At 44.2% G+C, this 21,106-nt stretch overlaps 2 long non-coding RNA genes across 2 annotated transcripts in view; one reads left to right on the forward strand and one right to left on the reverse strand.

Annotated features, from left to right (window-relative positions):
- Positions 1-3,845, forward strand: part of LOC310714493 — a 27,655-nt gene extending 23,810 nt beyond the window's left edge. Inside the window, exon 3 of the long non-coding RNA XR_014529837.1 lies at positions 2,708-3,845. This is a non-coding gene — a long non-coding RNA (uncharacterized lncRNA). The remainder of the gene's footprint in view (positions 1-2,707) is intronic.
- LOC310714535 lies at positions 106-20,667 on the reverse strand. The gene is made up of 2 exons (XR_014529878.1): positions 20,429-20,667; positions 106-373 (listed from the first exon to the last, which is right to left on the reverse strand). It is a non-coding gene; the product is annotated as an uncharacterized lncRNA (long non-coding RNA).
- Between the last annotated feature and the right edge of the window lie 439 nt (positions 20,668-21,106).

Genomic DNA, 21,106 nt, shown 5'->3' on the forward strand with positions numbered 1-21,106 from the left:
GATAACACTGAATAACTTTTCATCACATATCTAGAAAGCAGCCTGGCCAGTCGTCAGATACTTGTTTTACATTCTGAGCAAGAAAACTGCTTCCTGACGACGCTGTGCTCAGTTTGTTTAATAGATGGCATTACCAGCTGAACAAATTCAAATTCCAAACTCGACGGTTACAAACTTTGACAATGTCTCTATCCTGAAATCACTGCTGCTGAAATGTGCACATTCATGCTTAATTGGTTTCATCATTGCTTTTCTTTTGCTGTTGGATCTTAGCAGAGGAGGCCGAAGCCAACCGCAGTCTGCTTTGCTGAAGATCAGATACGAGCCACTTCTCCAGTGGATGGGGAATTGCAGATGGGTTTTTCACAAACGTCTCAGGAAAAGGAAAGCAAACATGTCACATTATATTTATGAAACTCTGATATCCCAAAGTGAAAGCTGCCGTTTCTTGCTATTGTCACACAGCAAGCGCTGCCACTTATGAGGCCTGTTTGAGATTTCAAAGATGCTTTGTATCATTAATAAGCTATGCATCATTCCCAGATGGAAAAGCTACTGCTTTGATGACCAGACTCACAGGTGAATACATTGTCAATAACCAAATATGCTGAGGAACTCAAACTCTTCCAAGAAGTCAGCCATAGTTTACATAGTGAGAGCTGAGTGCAGTGCGAGGACCAAAGGTTGACAAACTACCCCAGAAGGAGCACAATGTATCCCCCACCAGATGTACTACCCATCTCCTAACACCCCATACACTCTCAGCTCTCACCTGTCGCTCCTAGAAGCTGTCGGCATGTGACGGCAGCAACACCTTGGGAATGGCTTCAACTGGCTGGCTAAACCAGGTGGGGGTAGTCGATTGGTCTCAGTGAGTTAGGGCCTTCTCCTGCAAGAGCAGACAGGCTCCGGCAAATTGATCGGATGAGACCAATACAGTGGTACCTCGGGTTAAGAACTTAATTTGTTCCGGAGGTCCATTCTTAACCTGAAACTGTTCTTAACCTGAGGTACCACTTTAGCTAATGGGGCCTCCTGCTGCTGCTGCGCCGCCGGAGCACGATTTGTGTTCTCATCCTGAAGCAAAGTTCTTAACCCAAGGTACTATTTCTGGGTTAGCGGAGTCTGTAACTTGAAGCACCTGTAACCTGAAGTGTCTGTAACCCGAGGTACCACTGTAGTGGGTCTAATGGACAAGAAGGTGGTTTCTGCACATGCTGTAGAGGGGGCAGATGGGGGAAGGCAACCCTTCTAGGAGAAGGATCCTAAACTTCCGCTGCCTTGTAAGATATCTTTGGGAGAGAAAAAGGTTAAGGAGTAAACCCTACACAAATCCGGAGTGGAGCCCCAAGGATAGCTGGATGGCACCTTCCATGGCTCCTTCTGGCAAGTCTTGCGGCCAAGCACGTGCCAGATGTATTGCTCTGCTTTCCTTTGGACCACATCAGTGAAGCTGAGAGGGAGGTCTTTCTGTCAGGGCAGCCCAGGACCTCCATACACAATGTCCAGGCTTGGACCCTGGGGAGGTCACAGGTGCTGCTAACACAGCAGTTTAACTTCACCCTCTGAGGTGCAATCCATTGTCTGAGACAGTGCTGGATTTACATATAAGCTAAACAAGCTATAGCTTAGGGCCCCAATCTCTTGGAGGCCCCCCAAAAAATTTTAAGGAAAAAAACCCTGGACGTACATTTCCAAAATATAAGATAAAAAACAAATGAAATAAAACCTACGTACAGCAACAGTGTTTTGTGTTGTGTAGGCTCCTATGAGGTAAGTAATGGGCCCAGCCTGCTAGCCTACTCCCTAAAATATCACTGGTTTTCTTATTTCTATATATAGGGTGCCTACATTCTGCATGTGCAAATGGCTTGAGATACCTATTAGATCCATAAATTACCATATAGCATATATTCAACACCAAAACCAGCGACAATTTGTTGTTGACAAAGGACAGCTGGACATATAAAGGACCCCATTACCTTCAGTAGCTTAGGGCCTCATCAAACCTAAATCTGACCCTGATTGTCTCTCAAGGTTGACAGATGCCTACAAGTTTACATAGTCTTCCCACACAAGAGAGTATGGGTGGTATCCAACTGATGCATCTCAACAGTGCAAGGATTTCCACTTGTGACACATGACTTTCCTCTTTCCTTCACCAATGCACATCCCATACCCTCCCCAAATCTGCTCCAGAGGATTGGAGGAATGCCTAAATCTGTTCTAGGGGATGCATGATGGGGAAGAAGTGTGGAGAAGTCCCACTGTGGATGCAGAAATCCTTGCGTTGATGGAAGGCATTAGAGTGGTACCTCAGGTTAAGTACTTAATTCGTTTTGGAGGTCTGTTCTTAACCTGAAACTGTTCTTAACCTGAGACACCACTTTAGCTAATGGGGCCTCCCGCTGCCGCCGCATGATTTCTGTTCTCATCCTGAAGCAAAGTTCTTAACCTGAGGTACTATTTCTGGGTTAGCGGAGTCTGTAACCTGAAGTGTCTGTAACCTGAGGTACCACTGGACTTAGTAGTACTTTGCACTGTTTTAGATACTAAGTGAGGCCTCGTGGTGGAAGAAGACATACATTGCATACTAAAGGTTGAACATTTAGTCCCTGATCCTTCCAGTTAAATAAACCTTAGGTAGCAGGGTGATATAGATCAGTTTATATGATACAATTATTCAGTGCATTTGTTTATTTTGCAGTATGTATTGGAGAGAAGGACAAATACTTGCTGAAGGCATAGTCCTGCATGAGAACTGATCAGCTGAAGAGTCAGTTACAAAGGAGGTTGACACACTCATAGACACTCAAACCTTGCAATATGGCACTTTGCATAGCAATGCTTCTGTGTGCCTTCACCTTCATTTCAAGGGAACTCATGCAGTGAGAGCTGGACCATAAAGAAGGCTGATCTCCGAACAATTGACTCTTTTGAATTATGGTGCTGGAGGAGACTCTTGAGAGTCCCATGGACTGCAAGAAGATCAAACGTATCCATTCTTAAGGAAATCAGCCCTGAGTGCTCACTGGAAGGACAGATTGTGAAGCTGAGGCTCCAATACTTTGGCCACCTCATGAGAAGAGAAGACTCCCTGGAAAAGACCCTGATGTTGGGAAAGATGTAGGGCACAAGGAGAAGGGGACGACAGAGGACGAGATGGTTGGACAGTGTTCTCGAAGCTACCAACATGAGTCTGACCAAACTGTGGGAGGCAGTGGAAGACAGGAGTGCCGGGCGTGCTCTGGTCCATGGGGTCACGAAGAGTCAGGCACGACTAAACGACTAAACAACAACAACATGCAGGAAAACTTTCCCATGAATCCTTTGTCATAATATCCATTGCAAAATACGTAATAATAATTTATGTGCTGGTAGTTGAAGCGTAAAGGTTTGGTTCCCCCCCCCCCAAAAAAGTTCAAGCTTCTCTTTTCTTCCTGCATCCAGATAAAGACTAATTACTTCAGCTGGTATTCTGCTCCACTGAATTAAGGTGAGACAGCTGAATTATTGAATCACATTGTTATTGACTTAGCAGGTCAAAGAATTAAAAAAAAACTTTGCACCTTATTCTGTTTATGTGTTAGCTAACCTTGCTAGCTTTCTCATTTTTCAAATGTGGAATGAACATTGCCAAGCGCAATTAATTTGAAACAGAGCTGGAAGCATCCTCCAACACTCATCCACTTGTATCGTCCGGGGTATTTCAAAGACATTGCTGTTATTCAGTTGAGAAATGGTTTGGTTAGATGGATTTTTAAAATAGCAAGCAGCTATTAAGTAGACAACGTGTGAAACTTGCAAGAGCCTTTTTTGAATGTCTTCTACTTAGGTTTTGTGAAATGAATGTTTAGATAATTAACTTGATGCTGATTATCAACTTACTCTTTTCTGGAGAGGAAAATAAAACCCCAAACCCAACTCTATTTTGTAAACTGGGCAAAAATTAAAGAATGTGAAACACAATTAAGTTTTTGGCCACTTATTGGTTATGTGCTCACAGGGTGCTTTAGAAAGATTGTGAAGGTCATCTTTATGGAACAAAGAAATCCTTCACTCAGTTAAATGTCTGATCTGAAGTAGTTTGCCACCAAATGGAGGAGAGCACTTTCTCTCCTGCTTATCCTAATTTGACTGGCAATTTGGATCTTAGTTTTGCTATTATATTTGGATGGGAACAATGTGTTAAGATCCCTGCATTGCAGGCGTTTTGATCCTTGGGTTCCCTTCCAATCAACAATTCTATGATTCTATGAAAGAGTCAGCTACTCACCAGGGCACTCTGGGCAATCCAGGGAGAGCAGGTATCTGATATCTGAACCGTGAAAAGGGTCTACATTTATTTTTTATTTAATTTTAACCTCACGATTTTGACTTATTAGATCAGTGTTACCAGAGAGTTTGGCAAGTTGCCCTTTTGGAAAAGCTGACAAAGAATATGTGGGCAAAAGAAAAAAGCAAGACTCTTTTGAAACCGAATGGCTTAGTTATATTATATTTGTTAATAGTATAGAATGTGGATGTTCTTCACCATCTGCATATGATCTACTGAGGTCTTGCTAACCTGGAACACCTTTAAAACCCCAGGAACATCAGCTTCTCTGCAGACATGTGGCATCTAGAAAAAGGAATGAGCACTATCAAATTTTACTTTTGTAGCATCTCCAGCTGTTTTATTCAATAGACCAGGCATCCCCAACCTTTGGCCCACCAGATATTTTGGACTACAATTCCCATCATCCCTGACCACTGGTCCTGTTAGCTAGGGATCATGGGAGTTGTAGGCCAAAACATCTGGAGGGCCGCAGGTTGGGGGTGCCTGCAATAGACAATTTTATCTAACCATTTCCTTTAGGTCTCCTTTGCAAACGAGAGAATGGGTGGCTGGGGTTATTGGGACGGGCTTCAGATTTTTGATTTTGAAGTTATCCTATTGGGGTTTGTGTACTAAAACCCAGTATAGAATAATAAAACAAAACAAAAAAGAACTAGGAAAATGGCATAGCTCAATGGTAGAAGAATTCATTTTCCACCAGACAGTCCCAGAGTCAGTTGTTGGCCTCTCCAGTTGAGGTTTGGTAGCAGGTGGTGTGAAAGACCTCTGCCTGGGAACCTGGCAGTCAGAAAAGGCAATGCTAAGACAAATAGACAAAGAGTTACCAGAGAGTAACCTGGTATAAAGCAGCTTACTGTAATCTTATGAACACAATCTGTCTTCTAGTGTTGAGAACCTGGCAGATTTGAGATAAGGTCAGATTTAATACCAAACCATGGTTTAGTGAAATGTGAGTGAGCCCAGTGCTGCTGCTTCCTTCAGATTTCCTTTTGCACATCCAGTTGAGCAACAGACCATAGCTCTCCATTACATCTGAACCAGGAAACAAAGGTTTGCACAAATCCCAAAGCTCGATTGCAAACCAAGTTGAAACTGGCTTGAGCAAACCATGGTTTGTCTGGTTTGGATGAAACAGTAAACTATGGTTTTCTGCAACACTGGAAGAGACAGGGGAAATGAAAGGACATGAGCATAGGTCTGATCTCTCATTAAAAGGACAGACTGAGTCCTCCGTAAGGCAAGCCCACAATGAGGAGAGTGATCCCTATTTATATGTCTTTTGAAATATCCAGTGGTTGGTGGGACAGAGCAGAATATATTAATGGATCATCCTTTTAAAAAGGAGCAAATATGCATTTTGCTATGGTGGCTGTTTCTGGCTTAAGCTGAGTTTCCTTCTTTCATTATCAATACACATGCCCACTGCCACACTCTGAACCAAGATCAAATGCTAGTTTAATAACATTCATTGCAATCAGCTCTGGTGTGTTTCGCTCTCTTTTAATAGCAAGTGGCAATTTTATTTATAAAGACTTGAAGCACAGGAAATTAAAACTAACAAAAGCTAGCAAAAAAAGGGGAAGCTTGTTACTTTGGCAGGATGGCCTACTTTAATACAGAGGTTTCCTTTATTTGTGAATAATTCAGATGTAGAGTCATTCTGCTAGAATAGCTTCCAGTAAATTGCTACCATTCCTCTCTTTTTCTTATATGTATTGGGCCTCATACTTCAGTACATTGCTTTGACTTTGTAGCACTGCAGAATGACTACAGAATGATGCCAAATCTTGCAGCATTTTTGCACTATTAATCAATGTTAACTAGCAAGAGAGCTATAATAGTCCCTTTTACATCAGAAGTCAGAAGTGCAGGCAGAAGGGCTGTAAAACAAGTGCCTTCCTTATATGGGGAAATGTTGGGGGGAAAGGTGGTGTTTAATAATAATAATAATAATAATAATAATAATAATAATAATAATAGCTAACAACACACCCCAGCCAGGCCCAAGAAGCATGGAGGAAGCTCTCTCTGACTTTCTTGTCATGTATTTTAACTTCTTTTTTTGTGACTCTTATGAAACTGGTCTGTGAGGTACTGGCTACTTCTTGAAGCAATCAGAAAGTTTCCTACCGCTGGTCTTTGGAAATGTGTTGCCACTCTCACATACCCTCCAACATTTCTCAGATGAAAATAGGGACATCCTATTCTTTAACGAGGGATGCGGGTGGTGCTGTGGGTTAAACCACAGAGCCTAGGACTTGCTGATCAGAAGGTCGGTGGTTCGAATCCCCACAACAGGGTGAGCGCCCGTTGCTCGGTCCCTGCTCCCGTCAACCTAGCAGTTCAAAAGCACATCAAAGTGCAAGTAGATAAATAGGTACCCCTCCGACGGGTTCGCTCTGGTTTGCCAGAAGCGGCTTAGTCATGCTGGCCACATGACCCAGAAGCTGTATGCTGTATGCTGTATGCTGATAAAGCGAGATGAGCGCCGCAACCCCAGAGTCGGCCACGACTGGACCTAATGGTCCTGTGGCCAGCATGACTAAGCCACTTCTGGCGAACCAGAGCAGTGCACGGAAACGCCATTTACCTTTCCACCGGAGCGGTACCTATTTATCTACTTGCACTTTGACATTCTTTCAAACTGCTAGGTTGGCAGGAGCAGGGACCGAGCAACGGGAGCTCACCCCGTCACGGGGATTCGAACTGCCAACCTTCTGATCGGCAAGTCCTAGGCTCTGTGGTTTAACCCATAGCGCCACCTGTGTCCTAAAATGCCAGTGATCAGAAGAGAAAGCTACCTTATACTGAATCAGACCATTGGTCCATCTAACTCATTATTGGCTGACGGAAACTCTTCAAGGTTTCAAGCTGGACATTTTCACAGCTCTACTTAGGGATGCCAGGAATGCAACCTGGGGCCCTCTGAATGCTAGACAAGTGCTGTGTCACAGAGCTATGGGCCTTTCTCAAAGGAAAATCCCACCCCATCATCGCACCAACACTAGAAAGCAGCTGCACTGTGATTCCTTTTCCTTCTTTGCAAGTGCCACTTAAAAGGGCACAGCAGTTGGCTCATTTCCTTTCTTCTCAACTCAGTTACAAGTGCACTGTGCATCATTAGCAAGGAAAAGGCAGCGGTGCCGTTTGCAACGCAATTCATTTTTCATTTAAACCAGAATGCAGATTAGTGCTCAGTGAGAAATTTTCTCCTTTACATTTAGCAGGTAACTTGTATGCTTAGAGCTTGTAAGTGACCCCCAGTTCTCCTTTCCCTTGATGTGGAAGCAGTTCCAGGTTATCCTAAGCCTCTTGTTAGCCAATTAAATCCACTTGTTTTATTTATTAAAGTGTTTAAAAAGAAGGGCTGAAGCAAAGATAAGGCAACTGGGTCAAAATGTCTTCTTTTAATTGCACCAAACTTGCCCCAGAGGGATAGTGGTAGCTTTATGCTGGAGCTGGTATTTGCAGAGGTTATTTGGAGAACACCAGGGGTTATATTTTATTTCTTTCAAAATTAGTTCACTGGGGAAATCTCATTACATCAGGAAATGGCAGCTGCATTCCCAGCAGGTTTGTTTTGCATGGCGTTGCTGCAGTCAGTGGAAGTAAACCAGGCTTTTGCCAGGTGAACATCTGGCTTCTGGTTTTCCTTGCAGATCCCTAGAGGATGGCTGTTAATGTAGGTTTTTTCCTTGAATTCCACAGCTAAAGCTCAAAGCACACATTGCTTGTGCTTGACACTCATCTTGGGGTTGGGCTTAAGACAATGATTTAGTAAGAGTGACCCAAGTCTTGTTGTTCGATTGTCACACACACACAACTAAAACAATGTGTAAGACATATCGTGAATTTTCAGCAAGAGATGAAAGCAAAGTTGCACTTCACTGAAATGGGGGCACATTTACAGCATTCAAATTAAGAGCATGGTCACCATCTCTGATACTGAATGGTAGAGTTTATATGAAACCTGCAATGAAGGAGCTCTCCTCTCTTCTGGGGCTTGAGACTCTATGTATTGCTTAAGAAGCCTAGTTCAAAAACGTATGTTTATGGTTAGTGTCAGGCAGAAGGTAAGACACTGGCCCCTGATGCTCAGTTTCTTGTGAACCATGTAATGCTGTTGAGTGCTGTGTTTTTGCAACGAGACACAGGTGGAATCTACGCACATATAAAAAACAATGTGAATATGCTTTTCAAAAAAACGTTTTGAAAAATATATTGAATTTGCCATTGCTCACCATCGCCATCTAGAATAACATTTGTATAATGCACTTTACAACACACTTAAAACATTTCCTTTGCAGCTGTATGGCTGAGTCCACAGTCCTCTTTCTTGTATGGTAATTCCCAACCATTTGCCACAAAAAGAGGGAAGTAACCCACATTTTCTTAAGTGCGAGGAAGTTTCAAAAGTGGCCAGAGTGTTTTCTTGTGCAGGTGTAACCATATTTTTTGCTCTATAAGACACACCTTTTTCCTCCTAAAAAGTAAGGGGAAATGTGTGTGCGTCTTATGGAATGAATGCAGGCTGTGCAGATATTGCTGAAGCCAGCAGAGCAAGAGCGAAAGCTGCGCAGTGCCTATTGTCCTGCTGGCTTCCCAGCGAAGCGGGAGGAGGAACGGAAGGGAACCCTTACCGAGCCCCTCTGGTTGTGATGCCTTAGTCTGATCCTCCCTCCCCCTCCCTCTTCAACAACATTTGATTCAGAATTTTTTCCCCTCTTGATTTCCTCCTCTAAAAACTAGGTGCGTCTTATGGTTGGGTGCGTCTTATGGAGCGAAAAATGTGGTGTTATAATTTTTGCTTTTTAATTCAGTTCCATTTACGAACCACTTTCTATGAAGCACCTCAACGTGACTAACAATATCAACGTCAAAAAAAAAAGCATTCAAAACCGTTTTGTCTATAAAAACAATTTCATGTAAAACATAAAGGAAAATACTGGATATTTGCAGTGCTTTTGTAATATCTCTCTAGAAATGCACAAACAGAGTATGTTGGAAGTAATCAGACTCCAAAAGGAGGTAACATAACCTGTAATCCTGCTTCAGATTCCCATGAGGCAACAGCAACAACCCTCCTAGACCTCCTAGACTCATTTCAGTACAACTAAAGTTACAGCTCTACCCATTTTCAAAATTATAAATCGAAGCTGCTTTCAGCCACTTCCACTGCCAAGTGAAGGGTGCAATGCAGAGAAAGGTTGGAGACAGATTGAAAGCCATTAAGGAACAGTAAAGGCAAAAAGGTAAAGGACCCCTGGATGGTCAAGTCCAGTCAAAGGCCACTATGGGGTTGCGCCACTCATCTCGCTTTCAGGCTGAGGGAGCCGGCGTGTGTCCATAGACAGCTTTCCGGGTCATGTGGCCCGCACGACTAAACCGCTTCTGGTGCAATGGAACACTGTGACAGAAACTAGAGCCCATGGAAACACCGTTTACCTTCCCGCCACAGTGGTACCTATTTATCTACTTGCACTGGCATGCTTTTGAACTGCTAGCTTGGCAGGAGCTGGGACAGAGCAACGGGAGCTCACCCCATCGTGGGGATTCGAACCGCCGACCTTCCTATCAGCATGCCCAAGAGGCTCAGTGGTTTAGACCACAGTGCCACCCACGTCCCTTGTTAACCCATTTTGTTAAGCCCATTTGTAAACTCCTTGTCATCCGTCACATGACAGGCGAGTCAAAACCATAGTGATATGCCCATTTACAATACTGAACAGTCTTCTAAACATGATATTTCACCCCCTGTGTGTCTATTTGCATTTATTTGCCTGTGAGCAGTCTGTTTCCTTGCTCCATTGTCCTTATTTGAAGGATCCGTTCCTATGCCTTAGTGAGGAACTCCATCAGTTCCCCTGTGCACAAAAAGACACAGTCTGAATGGAGGGGTCAGGAAAGTTGACAATAATAAGCATATATTTAAATTAACAATATAAATGTGTGATAAGGGATGCAAAGCACATCAAGTGAGAGAACAGCTGCCCACCTTAAGATAACAGCTTTGGGAGAGAGAGAGAAACCCAGGTACCGGATGACAGACCACTCAGGATGCTGTATATAGTTATGGCTGCAGTCCTATACCTACTTACTTGGCTGAAAGCAGAATGAGACTTGCACCTGAGTAGACGTTATAGAATTGCACTGTTCTTGTCACGAAATCTATAAAAAGCACTACAAACCTCCAAGACCCAAGCCTAGGCCAACTAGTAATAATATTATTCTCCTGCTTATTCAAGTAGAGGCAGGCTTCTTCAGCTACATTCTTTAATCATATTTGTTTCCTCTGCCCTTATATGCAATAGAAAAGTGATCTGCATTAGCAAAAGGCTATTTGAACAATATGCGATCTTCTATGACCAGTCCACACATTAATTAATAGGGATAGAAATCTGGCTTTTCGTTAATTTATGCTGCTCTTTAGCAAAATCAGAAGCAGCCACTAATGTGCAGTGCAGATGCAGCCTAATGGAGAAAGAGGGAACTCACATCTAATCCCTGGGGCAGGGCCTGCGTATAAACTACACTGCTTTACCTCTCAAATAACTTCTAATAGCAATCAGGATTAAAACTTAATTACATTCCTATGAAGCTGCATAAACTGGAATAATATCAGATTGTAGAATTGTGTAGGTACATTTATTTATGTAAATTCATGTACATATCCACTCTGGGGGCCAGACTGGGACTGTCCTCCTGGGAAACCACATTTGGGTCATGGCAGCAGTACAAATAAGTGATTTGTGAGTAATAAAGTAAAATAAAATAAAAGGGGGGAGCCATTATTTTTACTTCTAGGTTGTATGAAAGCCTGACATGGGAAGTAGTCGTTTTATATGAAGGCTTCCGATAATGGAATCACACCAGAAAAAAACAGGAAAGAAGTGTGGTCCAACAATGAGGTATAGAGATTACAGAAGAATGCTACCCAGGAGGACTCCCACACTTTAAAGGTTTACTATTCAGCAGTCACAGCAGTGAGAAAGTGACAGAATTCTGCATTTAGAGTGGAGGGATTGAATGCAGATGTGTTAAATGGTGGTTAAGAAAGCCCGACAGAGACTCCATCTCCTCAGAGTATTGCGAAAGAATGATGTCAATCAACGTTTGATGATCTCCTTCTACCGGTCCACAATAGAAAGTGTCCTTTCATACTGCATCACGGTGTGGTACGCTGGTTTGACTTTAACTGATAGGAAGCTCCTACAGAGGGTGGTGAACACAGCACAAGATATTATGGGATCTCCCGTGAATCTGCTGGATAAAACAGCAGAAGAACGTTGCCTCAGGAGAGTGAGGAAAATTCTCAGGGATGATTCACACCCTGGCTGGCACTTTCTTGATCTCCTGCCCTCAGGCAGAAGATATAGAAGCATGATTAGTTGCACCAACAGGGTAAGGAACAGCTTCTATCCGTGGGCTGTTAGGCTGCTGAATGAAAAGGTAAGAACAGGGCAACTGACCTTTGGGTTTGGTGAGTGTGCGTCAGTAAACGAAGGGAATTAAGACTAAGAGAACTGTGTGGGGGGTGCTCGTGTAATCTCACTGTATACAAGTTGTACAAGTGACAATAAAGTATTTCAATTTCAATTCCTGCTGCTAATAGCCCACATGAAAAAGATTGTGGGATTGGAATCAGTCATAAGCTGTCATGAACGGAGAGGAGGAAGAGGATCCCAGTGTGGGGTGTAGCAAGGCCTGAGACACACCGGGGCAAGATGGAGATGGGGAAGGAGAGGTTGGTGTAGGAAGTAATCGCAAGATGATGGAGGATGGGGGTCAGTGCGCAGAAACCAGAGCAGCAGGATTGTGATGGCCTGGGATTCGGACCTGATTCTGAACCTGAGGGATCCCAGCCTGCACAGGAGTCCCCGCCTCCAGAACCAGCTGAGCTGGGGCTGGGGCATAAGTCTGAAGGGTCCTCACCTGTGCTGGATCCTCAGGCGCAGGCACCAGCTGAGTCTGCTCTGGCTCCTGAGGTGATGGAGGAACCATTGCCTGCAGGTGCTCCACTCTCAGCCCTGTCAGAGGAAGCTGAGGTTGCCTCTGGGTCTGGTAACCCTCCAGCCTCTCCTGAGCTGCAGAGGCTTAGGGCAGAGAGGCAGAGGGAATTAAGTTCCCGCAGGAGGAGTGCTCACCTCCAGGCCAGGAGAGGCGAGTCACCAGAGGATCGGGGCCGCCCTATGCCTCGGGGCAGATAAAAGCTGGACAGCCCCAGTCCCAAGTTGCGGGAGTAACATTGTTGGTTCCTGCCTGAACCCTCTCCTGCTTTCCTGGCTGAGCTCCTGACCCGCCCTGGCTCCCTGCTTGCAAGCCTGTTCCTGACTTCACCTGACTCCCTGCCCTGCACCCAGCTTCAGCTACTACGGACTGCCTCCATGTTGCACCTTTGACCACGGACCAGACTTGGACCTCGTCTCTCGGGTAACCCACGAGACCAGCACAAGGATCCATAACCAGAGTCAGAGAGGCTCCACGACCATGGCAGGCTCTAAGGTGTAGGGAGCATCATTACATGCTTCTGGGATTTCAGAAGCATGACTTCCAAGTGGATGGGATACTTCATGTTAGAAATCAAACGCTGGGAATGATAGCCCTCACTACAGCTTCTTCTCTCTAATCTCTACCCATGTGCAAGGCTAGTTGAGACCAGTCGGTCCATTTCCTATCAGTTTTAATAACAACAGAGCCTCCCTTATCCTCGTACTTCATATCCTTCTGCTTCATTTCAGTGCATAGCATTTGTCACCATTTCTTTTTGGATTACTGCGAAAAGTAATAAAACTGCCAACTGGCTGTTTTTCGCACAGACTTCCTGAGGATAGCAAGAAGCCTGGTTTGTTTATTGCTTGTGGTGCCAAAGTTTGCTATGTAGCTGGGCCCCAAAATATATATTGTATGCTGATTAAATGCTTGGAAAGTTGTTGGGGACATTGTCTCCCCAAATCCCATTGAAATGAATGGTGCCTGTTTCAATCACAATGAATATAACTGGCTCATTCAAGAAGTTTGTATAAAAAGTACCACTGCTGCCCAACCATGTAGGGGGAAGACACACACACACACACACACACACACACACACACACACACACACCCCAAATGCTCATTTTTATAAGCATTGTTTGGTGGGAGAACTGCATCACAAAATTTGGATATGAGCAAATTTCAATGGGTGACTGTGTTTTGGTTCTCATGTTGATTTGGGAAGTGCAGATTTTATAGATCTGGCTTTAAATCAGGGGTCAGCAAAATTTTTCAGCAGGGGGCCGGTCCACTGTCACTCAGACCTTGTGGGGGGCCGGACTATATTTTGAAAAAATAATAATGAACGAATTCCTATGCCCCACAAAAAACCCAGAGACGCATTTTAAATAAAAGGACACATTCTACTCATGTAAAAACATGCTGATTCCCAGACCACCTGCAGGCTGGATTTAGAAGGCGATTGAGCTGGATCCGGCCCCCGGGCCTTGGTTTGCCTACCCATGCTTTAAATGCAAGCTGAATCAAATTTACCCCATTCCCCTACTTGGAAGTGAACAGATAACCATTTTTGATCTCTGAAAGCGGCAAGATACATATCCCATGAGTTATGAGAATTTTGAACTAACTGCCATTTTCAAACTGTCTTCAAGGGCAGCCCCAAATGCTGTACGTTATGGTCTAAGTGAGATGTCAACAGAGTGTGGAATTCAGACATTCCATCTACTACACAGAGAAGTGATTGAGGCTGTCAAAGTTGATCAGTCACCTGTCAGTAATACAATAACCCCGCAAGGCTCTCTGGCTCAGAGGCATGCCATGCCAGCGTGTGCTCCTTGTCTCTAATACGTATTCATTCCTGTCGTCGTTCAGCCTGGCACGTGTGAAATTACACTGATTTTTTTTAAAAAAAGTCTCTTCCAATGAAGGAGGCTTACAGAATTTCCTAGGGATTAGTCCTTCCCAGAGAATACTATATGAATAAGTTCTTTTGCTCTCATCCACCCAAAGATAAACTTTAAATAATTGACTTTCTTAAAAAAATAGCCCAGTGGTTTAATGTTTCTAAGTTTTGCATTTAAGGGCAAATTTGCAATCCCAGGCAAAGATTTACGACACTGAATAGAGCCTAATTTCAGTGGCCTTTCTAAAACTTGAAGATGTAGGAGTGTTACGGAAATGTTAATTAAACAATAAAAATTAAAACGTATGAAAATACTACATCTTCCATATTACCTTAAAAAAAAACACAACTTGACTCTTGACTCTTTGAGATTTAGCCAAACGTGTAAAATATTGAAAAATATATGTTATAGTCCTTTGGTACCTCATTACTGAAGATCTTCTCTTTCCGTTTCCATTACTGTCTAGTTATTTTATTCTCAAATCATGTTATTTTGAATTACTGTGATTTCAGGGGGTATCATTTTAAAATTTACATTATAATGTATGCATTTTATTCAGCCAGTCATTAAATTTGTATCCCACATTTCCTTCAAGAAGCCTAAGGCAGCATATGTATGCAGTGTGATTCCCTTTCCCCTCAGTTTATCCTCACAATATCCCTGGGAGGTAGGTCAGACTGAGTGTGGCTGGACCAGGGTCAACCAGTCAGCTTCACGGCCAAGTCGGAATTTGAACTCGAGTCTCCCTGCCAACAAAGGTCTGTACAGTGGTGCCTCGCAAGACGAAATTAATTCGTTCCGCAAGTTTTTTCTTCTTGCGAGTATTTCGTCTTGCGATGCACGGTTTCCCATAGGAATGCATTGAAAATCAATTAATGCGTTCCTATGGAAACCGCCTTCAGACCAGGTCTGGGGACAGTCTGTCCCCCGACCTCTTCTGAAGGCTGGGGGGGGGACAAGGGCTTTTCTTCCCACCCCCAGCATTTTAAAAAACCCCGGGACAGCGGAGGACTTCTCCGCTGTCCGGGGCGATCTTAAAATGCTGGCGGGCGGCATTTTAAAATCGCCCCGGGACAGCGGAGGACTTCTCCACTGTCCGGGGCGATTTAAAAGCCCCTGGGAAGGCAGGCAGGGGGGAGCAAAGACTTTTGCCCCCCGCCGGCCTTCAGAAGAGGTCCTGGACTTCTTCTGAAGGCGGGCGGGGGGCGAAAGTCTTTGCCTCCCCCCCCCCGCCTGCCTTCAAAAGCCGTCCGGGACAGCGGAGAAACGCGCTGCCTTTCTCCGCTCTCCCGGGAAGGCAGGCAGGGGGGAGCAAAGACTTTTGCCCCCCGCCCGCCTTCAGAAGAGGTCCTGGACCTCTTCTGAAGGCGGACGGGGGGCGAAAGTCTTTGCTACCCCCCGCCTGCCTTCAAAAGCCGTCCGCGATAGCGGGAAGCGCTTACCTGCTACCCCGGACTGCTTTTAAAATGCTGGCGGTGGGGAGCAAAGCCTTTTGGCCCCCGCCGGCCTTCCTGGACCTCTTCTGAAGGCCGGAGGGGGGGAAAGGCTTTGCTCCCCACCACCAGTATTTAAAAGAGGTCCCCGAAGATTTCCCTATGGGCTTTCTTCTTGCGAAGCAAGCCCATAGGGAAATTCGTCTTGCGAAGCGCCTCCAAAACAGAAAACCCTTTCGTCTTGCGGGTTTTCCGTCTTGCGAGGCATTCGTCTTGCGGGGTACCACTGTATAGTTAAAGCTATGGTTTTCCCAGTAGTGATGTATGGAAGTGAGAGCTGGACCATAAAGAAGGCTGATCGCCAAAGAATGGATGCTTTTGAATTATGGTGCTGGAGGAGACTCTTGAGAGTCCCATGGACTGCAAGAAGATCAAACCTATCCATTCTTAAGGAAATCAGGCCTGAGTGCTCACTGGAAAGACAGATCCTGAAGCTGAGACTCCAATATTTTGGCCACCTCATGAGAAGAGAAGACTCCCTGGAAAAGACCCTGATGTTGGGAAAGATGGAGGGCACAAGGAGAAGGGGACGACAGAGGACAAGATGGTTGGATAGTGTTCTCGAAGCTACCAGCATGAGTTTGACTAAACTGCGGGAGGCAGTGGAAGACAGGAGTGCCAGTGTGATGTAGTGGTTAAGAGCGGTAGTCTTGTAATCTGGGGAACCGGGTTTGCGTCTCCGCTCCTTCACATGCAGCTGGTGGGTGACTTTGGGCCAGTCACACTTCTTTGAAGTCTCTCAGCCCCACTCACCTCACAGAGGTGGGGGAGGAAGGGAAAGGAGAATGTTAGCCTCTTTGAGACTCCTTAAAGGCAGTGAAAGGCAGGATATCAAATCCAAACTCTTCTTCTGCTGCTGCTCTGGTCCATGGGGTCACGAAGAGTCGGACATGACTAAACGACTAAACAACAACAACTCCCTAGTCTTCATTTACCACCACACTAAGAGTTTACACCTTTATATTGGTTCTTTGCTGCAGAAGTAGTTTCGACTAAATTTGGTTACATAGGGTTCAAACAACTAATTTCCAAGTTGAGACAATCTCTTGACAGAGGGGCATTTGCAGTTTTGCATGTAGAGATTATCAGGTATTTCCAGTTAGAAGGGTCTCAAGCAGCATAACTGGATTAAAGAAATGCCGCTGGTCTTGCTTCTTACAAGAAAGCTGCACATTTTTGCATTCTCCGAACACATATCTTCATTCTTTCACAGATGCATTACAGCACTTACTTCTCTGAGCTGAAAGAAACTGCTAGAGCTTTTAATTTGTATTGCTTTATGACTGGAGAGTTTTAACTGGATTATTTTCTTTGCTGCTGAGTGGTTTTTAATTTTGTTGCTATTTTTATCTCGTTGCTCTTACTAATTGTGCGTTGTTTAGTAGTGGTATTTTTTTAAAAATCTGTAAATTGCTTTAAAAATACCTTTTGAAATGGTGGGATGTGGAAACTGGGGGCACCATACTTCAATGGTTCCATATCTATCTTGTCTGGCGGGTTTAATAAGGGGGTTACTGGGGTGTGTGATCACTCATTGGAAAGACAGATCCTGAAGCTGAGACTCCAATACTTTGGCCACCTCATGAGAAGAGAAGATTCCCTGGAAAAGACCCTAATGTTGGGAAAGATGGAGGGCACAAGGAGAAGGGGACGACAGAGGACAAGATGGTTGGATAGTGTTCTCGAAGCTACCAGCATGAGTTTGACCAAACTGTGGGAGGCAGTGGAAGACAGGAGTGCCTGGCGTGCTCTGGTCCATGGAGTCACGAAGAGTCGGACACGACTAAACAACTAAACAACAACAACAACTGGGGTGTGTGGGTGCCATGCCCTGTGGCATATGGGTTATGTTTTGTTTCCTCTTCTGCTTAATATCCTGCATGAAACTACTGAGATCTGGAATGAAATGTCACCAACATTCCAATGAAACACATGTCTATCTCTCATCTTCATCTATTTCATGTGTGGCATTGATGTCCTGAATAGGCATATGGCATTTGTAATGGGCTGGGTGAGAGCCAATGAAATGAAGTTCCTATTTCCTCTGAAAGATATGGCCCTAGCTTGGGTGTCTGGTCAGATCCAACTTCATGGATGGGTATCCATGGGCATCTCTTAGCCCTAACCTGTCTCACATGGTTGTGAAGATAAGATGGAGTGGGAGGAACCTTGTATGTTGCCTTGAGCTCCATGGAGGAAATATGGAATAAATAAATGCAATAAAGAGGTGTACTCCATGGGCATGTGAGAAATGAGGGTGTTGGTTTTTCACATAAACAACAAATGTAACAAGTATGTTTCTGAGCGCAATTCAAAGTGTTGGCGCTGACCTTTAAAGCCCTAAATGGCCTTGGCCCAGTACACCTGAAGGAGCGTCTCCACCCCATCATTCAGCCCAAACAGTCCAGCTCCATGGGCCTTCTGATGGTTCCCTCACTTTGAGAAGTGAGGTTACAGGGAACCAGGCAGAGGGCCTTCATGGTAGTGGCACCTGCCCTGTCGAACCCCCTCCCTTCAGGTGTCAAGGAAATAAACAACTATCTGACTTTTAGAAGACATCGGAAGGCAGCCCTGTTTAGGGAAGTTTTTAATGTTTGATGTTTTATTGTGTTCTTAATATTCTTTTGGGAGCCTCCCAGTGTGGTTGGGGAAACTCAGCCAGATGGGTGGGGTATAAATAATAAATTATTATAATAAATTATTATTATTATTATTATTATTATTATTATTATTATTATTTAGGCAGACGTCAGTCCAGATTGACCCACTTCTCATAACTGGAAATGTGGTTCTCGTAACTGGAGATGTTTAGAACTTGTGGTCAGGATGTGGTCTTTTACCTTGACTTAGTGAATAACTGCATAGGAATGTAGACCAAATAAGGAAAATAATAAATAAGGATAAAGGGGAGCTGAACTAAGGTTAGTGGGAGATATAAACAGAGGCAGGGATGTTAGCAGGGAAATTAGGCGGTCGTGATAGGTTGTAAACCTTGTAGTACCCAGCCAATAGGGAGACAAGGGAGGGAACCTATGCTTTGAGTACAGTGGTACCTCAGGTTACATATGCTTCAGGTTACAGACTCCGCTAACCCAGAAATAGTGCTTCAGGTTCAGAACTTCGGGATGAGAACAGAAATCGTGCTCCGGCGCAGCGGCAGCAGGAGGCCCCATTAGCTAAAGTGGTGCTTCAGGTTAAGAACAGTTTCAGGTTAAGAACGGACCTCCGGAATGAATAAAGTACTTAACCCGAGGTACCACTGTATTGGAATATAAGCTCATGCTTTGCCAAAGCTTGGGTGTGGCAATCACACAGGGTCCCCGGACGTTTAACTGTCTATTGATCCCTGTGCCACCACTGTGCTCGCTTCCCCACTGCCACCAACCAGTTACTCTCTGGTAAAACATTGAGTCCAGTCAGTTGTTAAAAGTGAACAAAAAAAAACAAGTTTATTTTACAAACATTAACAAGTTTATGGTTTCTCAGATAATATTCCTGTCAGTATCTTAACTTTAGTTTCTTTGCCGGCCTTCCTAATACCTTCTGACTGATTATCTCAACTGTTTGACTGACTCCTCTTAACAAATTCTCTCCCTCTCTCACACCAGACTAGCCCAACTCACAGACTTATCTTTTCTGTCTCTTCTAACTTCAGACTGTCTTCTCAACAACTCTAACTCTAACTCTAACTCTAACTCTAACTCTAACTCTAACTCTAACTCTAACTCTAACTCTAACTCTAACTCTAACTCTAACTCTAACTCTAACTCTAACTCTAACTCTAACTCTAACTCTAACTAACTCTAACTCCCTAAAAAACCTCTGTGCTTAAACCTTATACACAGTTAACTCTGTCCTCTGGGTTCCCATTGGTTAGTCATTTTACAATTAGTTAACCCTTTCCCTATGAACCCAGTATGATGTCACACACATAGGAGGGCAAACGCCACATTGGGTTTTGTCTAATTTGGACACCTGCTCTTGCAAGAATGTATTGTACCAAATAAACACTTTGCTGCTTCATCAATTTTGTTCAGGTTGTATTTTAAGGAGCAGGATTAAGGGTTTTAGGACCCTCTTCATTTTTATAATTTTTATTAATTTCTCAGTTTTATATTCATTTAAGCAACCTTAAAACATCAATGACTTCCCTTCTTCTCTTTCCATGCTTCATTTTATATAGCATAAATCCCTGCATATTTTATATAAACTAAACTATTCAGTATTCCATTATTGCATCCATCAAAACTTATTGACACTTTTGAATTTATTTCAATGCAGCCAACGGTTTTAAGTGTATTCAATAAACATTTCCCAACCTTCTTTAAATGAATGTTCTTCTTGTTCTCTTATTCTCTACGTTAGATTCGCAAGCTGCGCATTTTCCATCAGTTTAAGTTGCCTTTCTTCTTTGGTTGGGTTTTCCATTTTGGGGCTAACAAAACATGGGCTGCCATAGTGGCATACATAAATAACCTTTTTTGACACCTGGGAATTTCCATCTGAATTATCCCCAATGAAAAGGACTCTGTTTTTTGGAAACATTTCTTCATTGAAAAATATGTTTAAAAGGACCCATTTCTTACAGTGGACAAAGCTGATCTTCTTGAACATTACGCCTCTTCTTTTTGTCCCCCTTTCTTATCTCTGTCTCTTTGGGTAGTAAGTATCCGAAACCGTCTGATAGCTAGGGTTTCTTACCTTTCTGTGCATCTTATCTTCGGACCCTGCTTCTCACACGGCTGGCCATTTCAGAGGTAAACTGACACCCGCTGTGCCCACATACTGCAGCTACCCACCTCAAGAAGAGAAGTGAGATAGTGCCCATCTGCTCCTGCCCCTCTCAGTAAAAGACAAAGAGGCACTGTGCCAGTAGTACTGCTGCTGTCTAGGACAGTGTGAGAGAGACTGGGCACTGTGATGCTCCCCTGCCCGTAGGAGAGAGGCTAGCCATTGTGACCTCATTCTGATGCTCCCCTGCCCATAGGAGAGAGGCTAGCCATTGTGACCTCATTCTGACGCTCCCCGGCCTGTAGGAGATAGGTTAGCCATTGTGACCTCATTCTGATGCTCCCATGACTGTAGGAAAGAGGCTAGCCATTGTGACCTCATTCTGACGCTCCCCTGGCTGTTGGAGAGGCTAGCCATTGTGACCTCATTCTGACGCTCCCCTGGCTGTTGGAGAGGCTAGCCATTGTGACCTCATTCTGATGCTCCCCTGGCTGTTGGAGAGGCTAGCCATTGTGACCTCATTCTGACGCTCCCCTGGCTGTTGGAGAGAGGCTAGCCATTGTGACCTCATCCTGATGCTCCCCTGGCTGTAGGAGAGAGGCTAGCCATTGTGACCTCATTCTGATGCTCCTCTGCCTGTAGGAGAGA

Source organism: Podarcis liolepis (genome assembly GCF_965112155.1).
Source record: "Podarcis liolepis genome assembly, chromosome: 8".
Classification (NCBI taxonomy): Eukaryota; Metazoa; Chordata; class Lepidosauria; order Squamata; family Lacertidae; genus Podarcis; species Podarcis liolepis.